Source organism: Perca fluviatilis, chromosome 8 (assembly GCF_010015445.1).
Source record: "Perca fluviatilis chromosome 8, GENO_Pfluv_1.0, whole genome shotgun sequence".
NCBI classification, from domain to species: domain Eukaryota; kingdom Metazoa; phylum Chordata; class Actinopteri; order Perciformes; family Percidae; genus Perca; species Perca fluviatilis.
This window is the reverse complement of record NC_053119.1, coordinates 2,482,725-2,492,431: the sequence shown is the minus strand read 5'-3', so window position 1 is coordinate 2,492,431 and position 9,707 is coordinate 2,482,725. Positions and strand designations below refer to the sequence as shown.

Genomic DNA, 9,707 nt, shown 5'->3' with positions numbered 1-9,707 from the left:
AGACTACCTGATCTCAGGTCAGTTGTGTAGCCTATGTAAATGTTGCGTAACCGTTCTCTCTTAAGGTTCTGGATTTTGGGAGGTTGACGTCAACTTCCAGCTTTGTTGGGATTCGCCCGTTTTCAGCGGCAGTTTCAAAATATGAGATTTTCATAGTAAAGGGGTGTCAGTGGGACTTTGAGCGTTCTATGTATGTCCTATTTACCCAACCGAACTATCGTTATTCAACTATGACAAGGTAAAATCGGTTTTGCATTCTATCACCCCCTTTAATGAATGCAGTTTGAAGAATAAATGTGTGTTGAGTCAGCAGCGATGACATTAAACTCCTCTCAGCAACACTGGCATTCTTTTGCAGGTTTCTACACAACTGATTGCTGTAAAACACTTCATTAGAAAATGTATGTGTGTGTGTTTGTGTGTGTGTATATCTGTGTATGTGTGTGTGTGTGTATGTCTGTCTGTGTCTCTGTGTTTCTTGATGTTAAGATATTAAACAGTGCATTACAACCCAGTTGTTATGTTCCAGGTCTCTATAAGTGGAGTTAAAGGTTAGTTTCTATGACTGATGGGAACAACTATCTCTGAAATTGCTCCAGTGTTCAATTCAACTTTATTTATAATGTCAAATCCCAACAGGAGTTATTTTGTAAGAAATAAATAGGTTTGTACACAGAGGCAAAGAATCAGTTCTTAAGAGGAGGTCAGGAGATCAAATCAAAACCCATTATGAACAAGAGTTTTCATCACCATCATTTTATTGTAACAACATGATATATTAATGGTTTATATATTCTGCATGCTTTACTCAAACAGTTGACACATTTGATTTGATGTGAAGGGACTCTAATAAGACTTGAACCATGAAGATAAAACTCAGCCAGAATCAGAGAGAAGAACATCAGCTTCAGATAGGACACACACAGAGACACATGGAAGGATTATTATTAATATCATCATCTTGTTAGTCAGAGTTCAGTAGGAAGAGATGTGTTGGTGACACATTTGGTTTACAATTTTTCCATGAATGGATTTATATCTTTATTGTTATGGTAGTAAGTAGCTGGAGCATTAGCAGGATATATTAACAGCTGAGATCACATGACCTCCAACCTCAGTAACCTGTTCTACACTGATCTCTGCTTTATGATGAAGAATCATCTTCACTGTGTAATAAAAGGGACTGTATGAAGGCTACTCATCAATATTTTATATTCAATCTAGGGGTGGGAAGAACAAAAGCGAAAAGCAGAAGATCCATGTTATGTTCTTCTCTACAAAGCAAGAGAATGATGATATCAGATGATATATTGTCACTAGAAGCATTTTATTAAATTTTAGTTTTTGTTAAAGAAGGAAAAGAAAATCCCAATACTCCTATTGAATCACAATAAATGAAAATCACACTCATGCATCGGGAAAGAATGAAATCAGGACTAAAGAACATCATCCCGCCCTGATTCAGTCTTTCTATTTTAAGATCTGGTTTACTGTGGGATGTAGAAACCATCTGTCCATTTATTAAATGCCTTAAAGGAGCGCACCAAATATCTAAGCGTATCATTGACGGTTCCTTCAGCCCTCGCTCTGTTACCACCAGGTGGTGGTGGTACTTGATCTCTAACTGCTTCATCACCTTGAAACAAGTTGCTCAGACTTTCAGCTTCGGCACAGTTGCCATAGGGGACTGTTGCCTCTGTTGCCCCTCCTGTCAAACCAAACAACTCACGACATGATTTACAAGGAGCCTTAACTTCTCCGTTATAGAGATCAAACGTTTCGCACCGACATGCTGCTCTGGAACTTGGATGGTTCCATCGAAATATGTCTTTCTGGCAAATCCCTCAGTACCTCTCTCTGGATAGAAGGTCATCGCCGCGTCAGCTACATAACTATCCCACTTCCTGAGACAGGAAGCACCAATCAGGACTTTCTTGCGTCCAGCGGCTTCAGTGGACATGGAGACTCAGTAGAACCTGACTGAACCTGGGCTTCTACTCTGAGAGACACAGATGGTTCTGGAGACCAGAGGCTTTTGTTATTACCCCCTCAGTCTACCGATGAACTGTTGCAGCTGTTGTCTGATTGCTCCTTCCTTGTCTTGTCCCTTCACGTGGACAACCTGCAAGAAATCCCAAATATTATCAGGCTGCTGATGCATCCAATCATTCACCGAGTCATGCTTTGTGTCTGTTAATGTACAGTAGGGCTGCTGGATCATAGAAACAATCATAATCACAGTTATTTTAGTCACTATTAAAATCAGGATTATCTAACAGGATTCCTCCTTGACTTTTGGAAAGATGTTGCATTTATTTAAGATAAAAACAGTGAAGGCAGGTAAATAAATCAACAGTGAAAACATCTACATATGAGACATTTCCCTTCAGACTTTTACTGTTTGAACGTCATGTTTAAAATAATCTTTTTCCTCGATTACTCTGTTTTTGGGATCGTAGGAGAAAGAATTAAAATCACGATCAATGTTGTATTACTATCACAGCTCTACTGAGAGATTACTTAAAACAATCTGTAATATTTGGAGATGTTTACACGTTGCTACAAAGAAGAATCCTGCTACAGCAGCTCAAAAGATTTATTTTTCACACATCTGAATAACACAAATACACATTAAGTAGACATAGGAGAAAAAATATACAGAAATTATGAAAAATAGAACAAATAGAATTAGTTAGAATAATAATAGTAATAAAACAAACATTTACACAATAAGCACCCTTATATAAACAGACAGTATATGAACACAGATATACAGATGAATAAGGTAAGGTGTTATCTTTTGAGAAACTATCATCTTACCATGTCGAGAAAAACATGAAAATGGACTCCGCCTGGGTACCTCAGAGGAATAGAGGGCAAAGGCCGGGGGTGTGGCTCCCTTAATGTATTCATCAAGGGGGGAATCATCACCCAATATTTTTCTGGGAAAATATCAGTATGTTGGTCTTTCCCAAAAAGAATATGCTGTGAAGAACCTGTGAAGTCAAAACACATTCAGAGAGATATATCATTGGGTGTGTTGTGTGTCACCGAGCAAAACCGAACGGGTTCCTACGATATACTACGAAAAGTTATGTACATCAAGGCGTCATGTGACCCGCATTAGGCAGGTCACATGACGCCAGCTAATGTTTAGTGGACAAGGAGCGACGACATCATGAGAACAGGCTGAGCTGAGAAGCTTTATGGATCCTAAATACACTGACAGGGTCATGCATTATGTTCACAAACATATTTCAATAGTTGATAAAAAGTCTCCATCAGACTTACCTCATCCACTAACCCTGTAGTATCATCTGTACACATCATTATCATTTCATAGATCATCTCGAAAGCATTATATCTGAAAGGATCTTCCTCTACCAGGAATAATTCTCGTCTGAAAAAATAAAGATATAAAATGGAGAATTAAAAAGCAGAATGCAGCGATAACGTGGTTCAGTAAATCAAACATACAACACATCCATATATCTACATACATAAATGTTAAATACTACATTCAAACACTACTTTAAGTTTTAGATCAGTCTCTCCCATTTCATTTTCTTTACATTTTGTCTTTACCTTTAATACTGTTTCTCTTGAAGATAATCCTCTAATCCACTAATTTGTGGATTTAAAATATACATTTAGTCAAGAACTACATTAATAACATGTCTAGATCTTTTTGACTCACCTCTGCAGTTCAGCAACAGAAGCAGCCTGATGCAATCAGAAATAAAAGGCACATTAAAACACGACAACAAGAATGACTTTAGTCATGTAGAATTGAATCATAATGCTGTCAAATATTCAAACATTCATGTCTAAGCAGCTACTCACCATTGTTAGTTATGAATGAAATGAAAGAAGAACTGAAGCTGTCCTCTCTGATATTTCAAACGGCCGCCTTTAAATGTTGAGTTCTGGTTGTGTGGAGACTTCACGCAGAGCTTTCTCTGGAGCTACACAAGGGACCTGAACTTTATACTGGGGCGCGTTGGTGGGTGTCTGTCTCTTTAAGAGAATGGGAGGGCCGGGTTGTGTTTGTGTGTGTGTGTCTGTCTCTTTATATTTATAAAGTGGAGTTAAAGGTTGTGATCAGTAGTTCTGTGGATTTCAACCCATTAAAGATCAACAGGGTTCTTGGCAGGACTTATCTTTAAACACTTCACTCTGCATTCTGGTGAATGTTTCTGCACCGACTTATAGTGGAAATGTCTTCATTTATGTAAAGCTATACCCAGGTGACAGTTATAGATATAGAAACATATATATAATGCAGTTTAAATATGTTTTATGCTGTAGATGTTATCTCCTCTGAGCCAACATGTTTGGGTCTTCCTCCTCTTTTCTTTGTTGAAATGACCTCTTTAAATGGTTTGGGGTCATTTCTTTGGCAGTTTGACAGTTTTTTGACACAGTTTTTGAGATTTCTTTCACCAAGTTATCGTGAAAATGTCTTAATTTATGTAAAGAAAACGTTTATATAAATATAAATATAAATATAAAAACAGTTTATAGAAATAATCTCTTTCAAGGCACACTATGCAAGATTTGTACCTCAATATAACAGCTTCGAAGTCATTTCGATGGTAAACAAACTGGTAGTAGGGCAAATCATCCCGACAGCAAAGCAGGGGAGGGGACGTTACGCTGCTAACCAAACCAGCAATGTGAGTTTGGAAGGTGGCACCCCCTCAAATCTCACTAGAATCACAAATGGCTTTACTACTATGGGTTCTGCCAACGTCCGCCACACCCGCCAGAACCTTTTGGACATCGTGACCAGCACCAGATATCTATTTTGAGTGTCTTTCATTATACGCACAACATCCCAGAGGATTGTTGTCAGGTCTAGGAGGCGCGCAGACACATGATAGTGGGAGTCACGCTAAAAGGAGAGGGAGATGGAGAGGGAGATGGAGAGGGAGAGAGAGCCGAAGAGAGAGAGAGGTGCGCTCATAAAAGTTAAAACATTTAGAGACCAACAACTACCGCATTTGATTTTGAGCACATGAATTGGGATGTTTTGAGAAAGCTTTCCTCAAACATGAACCGCTGAAATCCTGAAAAACATGAAATGCTCACCGCTTTACAGAGAAGAACTCTTTGCAAATACGTAGAGTGTGTACAAGTAAAACACAAAGTCCCATGACTAGTTATGACTAGTTATGATATCTTGCATTAGACAGACTCCAGCGTATTTCGGGTGTGGTATCAAAAAGCTAACCTGTAAGCTAAAAGTAATGACTTATTCAACCATGAGTACGTTGGTTCATGTTTGAGGAAAGCTTTCTCAAAACATCCCAATTCATGTGCTCAAATCAAATGCGGTAGTTGTTGGTCTCTAAATGTTTAACTTTTGCGAGCACTTCTCTCTCTCGCTCTCTCTCTCTCCATCTCCCTCCCTCTCCCTCCCCTTTAGCGTGAGCGTGGGCGTGTCTGTTGCGTATGCGTGCGTGGTGTTTTCTACGTCTTTCCCACCAGAAACGTGTCTGATGCTGCTGCTGCTAGCCTTGTCTGGACACATGGATGTTTCCAATAAACATAAATATAAATATATTCTGATCTGATTACAGCAAAGACAACGTCGGCAGTATTGACGTCAGAATAGGCTCCAGAATATTTCCTTCTGGATTGACAGGTGACATATTTTTTTATTACATGTATATCTCGCATTTATGTCAAAACCTAGAGACATCAAAATGTAATTTATTAATATGTATTTGTGTCAAAACGACATATAAAAATCTTTTCATATTCTGTTGCCTATAAACGCTTCCAACACGCTGGCATTTCATGTGACAAATAGGCGTCTGTCCTATTTCTAGCTGCACGTGTTTTCTGAGACATGCGTGTCACTCAGGCAGTGTGCACGCTCTGACCTGTTACCATGGGAACCCAAATAAACACGCTCACACCACGCAGCCAATGTGTAGGTCTCAGGTTTTCAGCATAAGTTACCCACGGCGATTTAACCCGGAAATAACCATTGATCCACCATTGGGGGGGGAAATTTTTTTTGTGTAACTTTTTGTTTTTGTTTGTGGTGTGGGGGGGGGGTTTGTTTGTTTTGTACAGGCTGTGTCATGTGAAGCTCATTCCCTAATCATCCCCAGCTGTACTTAAGGCTGGCTCTGTCATCCACTCGTTGCCAGATCATTCAGTCTACTAGTGTGGTACAGATGTAACTCCTGGCTCCTTATGTAATTCTGTTTGCTGGTGTTCTAGCTTGTGTGTCTAATGCGATCTGGCTTGCTTGCTTGTGCTCACATCGTCCTATTACGTGTCCTGTCCCTTGGACACAACACCCGTTGCCCCTTTGCACTATTCACTGTATATATATATATATATATATATATATTTTTTTTTCTTTATTGAATCCCTTAAACATATTTCCTGTGTCACGTCTGCTTTTGGGTCCAACCTCTAGTGCCGGTTGTAACATCTACTTTAGATTGACCTTGTTTGACTTAAGACGTCACTACTTCTTCTTACTTTATTTATCTGAAGAGATTAGTTTAAATATTCAGTTGAAAACACTGGCAAGACTGCTACATGAATATTTTTTAATAAATGATGAATTAGGTTTTGATCCTGAATGTCTTCTCCTGTGTTTGCTATAGAGCCTCTTATGAGTCTGCCAGAGAGAATGAATCTGAATCAATTATTGAAGTTAGATTGAGTCTAAAACCATCATCCTCCCACCTTGTGACCTGTCAGTGTTTATTACAGCTCGCTCAACACAGCGCAACTTTGTTTTACAGAAAAACACTGTCGTATCAATACCACAAAGGAATAATATCTTTCTTTTTTAAAAACACTATATACCAGAATTAACAAATATTTGTCTCACATGCATCTTGTGAAATATCAGCATTTTAACACAGTTTCATAATCAATAATCTGTTTCATGGTCTTCATTCACTAAGACTGAAGATACCATGTGGCTGATGGAGCTCCAGATGATGTAGAGAACTAACCTGATAACGTCTCTGTTGATTGTTACCAATCAATGATTTGATAAGTCAGAGTAGAAGTGAGAATACAATGTTTTATTAATAATTCATCTTGCAAACAGAAAGCTTTTTATAATGTGGAGGAGGAAAAATATAATAAATCTGGCCTGAATAATCTCTCTGAAACAAAAAGCTTTAACTGATTTATTAAACAAAAGAACCCTAAAACAACCTGGGGAATGTAGACCAGGAGTCTGCAGCCTTCAGTCCCTCTCCACACAGGCTCCCTGCAGCTTTTACAAACACTTATGTCATTTATCAGGTATGCACTGAATCCAGGATTTGGCTTTGGATTGAGCTGAATATTGGGCTTTTGACGGGTTCGGTTTCTGCCGAACCTACAATTTTTCCAGCGAACCGAACCCTACACGGAACTGGTCAACATAATGACGGCACCGTTGATTATTGTAAGTTGTTTACGTAGGTGGAGCATTCAATGCTGTAGGCTGTGAGAAAGTGAAAATGGAACTCGTGAGCAGAAAAAGGCTCGTTTGGCAGTATTTTCAGTCAAAAGAAGGCCGTTCAAGTGCAGCTACATGTTCAATTTGCAATGCCGATTTGTCTCATTGTGGCAAGGACCCTAAACAATACACAGCATTTGGTATGAAACATCTGAAAGAATAAGAGTTGTGCATGACGGAATTCACTGCCAACACTGCCGGGTATTGTTGTTGCCCGATTGATCTGCAGAGAGATCTACCTTCATGTTTTGCGCCAGCCAGATTTCTTTTAGTTTTGGGGCATATTGGGCCTTTATTTGACAGGACAGCTACAGACAATAAAGAAGAGCAGAGAGGGGGATGACATGCAGTAAAGACAGGAAGGACTGAGCCCTTTAAACATGGAGCGCACAGTCCCAGCCACATTTCTTTTAAATTTCTTTGGGCCAGAAATGGCTCCATGGATAGTAAAGATACAGACCAAAGATTAAATGTACAGGGTACCTGAACCTCACACCTTTTTATTTTCCTCCTAACTAATAGTAACAACAGCTCAGGCTGAAGCTTCGGCAGCAGCGTTTGTTAATTTGAGTTTCTCCAGAAGTTCAGACTTCTTTTTTTCCACCAGTTTACGATGCTCTTCGTCCAGCTTCTTCCCCACTTCACTGTTCCTCACTTCGTCCCAGTCCTTCTCCTTCTACACACCAAAGAAAATATCAGAACATCAGGTGATGAATCATCAGAGTCAACAAGTACATAGCTCTGCTTGTTTCCAGCAGCTTAACATACCATTCTTTAATAACTTTCAAATTCTTACTACCCGACTACACAAAATTAGATAAAAGCTTCCACACTAGATGCCTATCTGACAGTCTGCCTATCTGACAGCTCAATTTAAGGAAGTTATTCCAACAACATTTAATTCAATACATATGCTTCCTCCAGGCAATATTGTTAGGAAACTTTTACTGTTATGCAGATGACACCCAATTATACCTAGCAATCAAGCCAGACAAAACCAGTTAGTCAGTTAGCTAAACTTTAAGCACACATCAAAGATATAAAATCATGGATTTGGATGCGAGCCAGAGTATTTAGTTATCAGGCTCCTCTCCTGTGAAATCAGCTCCCAGTCTGGGTCAGGAGGCAGATACCGTCACAAAATTTAAGAGTAAACTTAAGACTCTCCTCTTTGATAAAGCTTATAGTTAAGGAGTGCAGAGTTGCAGCGTCCACCTGCCGGGGAGGGGTGTATAGCTACAGATATGGCAACCCATTCTCTCCTCTGCTTCTTTTCATAGTCGACAGATTTAACTATCAACCCTCTGGTTGGCCTTGGACCAGCTCTTAATTATGGCGGTTATATTTTTAGACTGCTGGGGGACTTCCTTTGATACACTGATCTCCTCTCTCTTCTCTCTTTCCATCTGTGTGCATCCATGCCCAAAAATGCTTGTTACTAACTTAGCTCTGAGGAGCATATTCCCCGGAGTCTTTATCTTTTCTGGCCCCGCCGTTTCCTTGGATTAGGGTGGAACCTTGGTCCTGCCCGATGCCCTGCTATGCCCTGCAGTGCCCTACTAAACCCTGTAACACCCTGCATTGCCCTGCTCAGACCTTCTAGTCACTGTTTCATTATCTTGACTGTTATTGTCACTGTTCATCAAACCCCGAACCGCAACGTCAGACACCGGCCACCGACAAGAGCCTGGGTCTGTCCCAGGTTTCTCGCTAAAGGGGAGTTTTTCCTGCGCCACTGTTGAACTAAATGCTCGTGGGGAAAGTACTGGAATTGTTGGGTCTTTGTGAATTATAGAGTGTGGTCTAGACCTACTCTATCTGTAAAGTGTCTTGACATAACTCTTGTTATGATTTGACACTATAAATAAAATTGAATTGAAATTGAATTGACTTCTCACCATATCTTTGGAGGGCTGTCTTTTGTAGTAGCTCTGTGATGACGGATACATCAGTCCCTTATCAACTAGCTTCTCCAGACTCTTGGCCACCATGTGCAGCTCCTCTTCCTCTCCATCGAAGACATACACCTTTTTCTTCTCACAGGTCATCAGGACCAGCTGATCACACGGGTACATCCACTTCACTACTCCTACAACCTCCATATTTACTGGTTTAGGAAGGTAGAATTCCCCCCACTCATTCAACTTGCCATCATTCCCTTTGTAAATGGTGTCTTCCAGGCCTCCGATCTTCCACCTGGCACCAGCTGGATTCTTTAAGGTGA

At 39.9% G+C, this 9,707-nt stretch overlaps 2 long non-coding RNA genes across 3 annotated transcripts; both read right to left on the bottom strand.

Moving 5' to 3' along the window:
- Positions 1-740: 740 nt before the first annotated feature.
- On the bottom strand, positions 741-2,911 carry LOC120563459. Its single transcript, XR_005639958.1, has 2 exons — positions 2,821-2,911; positions 741-2,122 (listed from the first exon to the last, which is right to left on the bottom strand). It is a non-coding gene; the product is annotated as an uncharacterized LOC120563459 (long non-coding RNA).
- A 21-nt stretch (positions 2,912-2,932) lies between these two features.
- LOC120563458 lies at positions 2,933-4,578 on the bottom strand. 2 transcript variants are annotated; one of them, XR_005639957.1, is made up of 5 exons: positions 4,564-4,578; positions 3,844-3,965; positions 3,698-3,723; positions 3,292-3,400; positions 2,933-2,996 (listed from the first exon to the last, which is right to left on the bottom strand). It is a non-coding gene; the product is annotated as an uncharacterized LOC120563458 (long non-coding RNA). The 2 variants fall into 2 exon arrangements; XR_005639956.1 differs by lacking the exon at positions 4,564-4,578 and having other exon boundaries at positions 3,844-3,981.
- Positions 4,579-9,707: the final 5,129 nt, after the last annotated feature.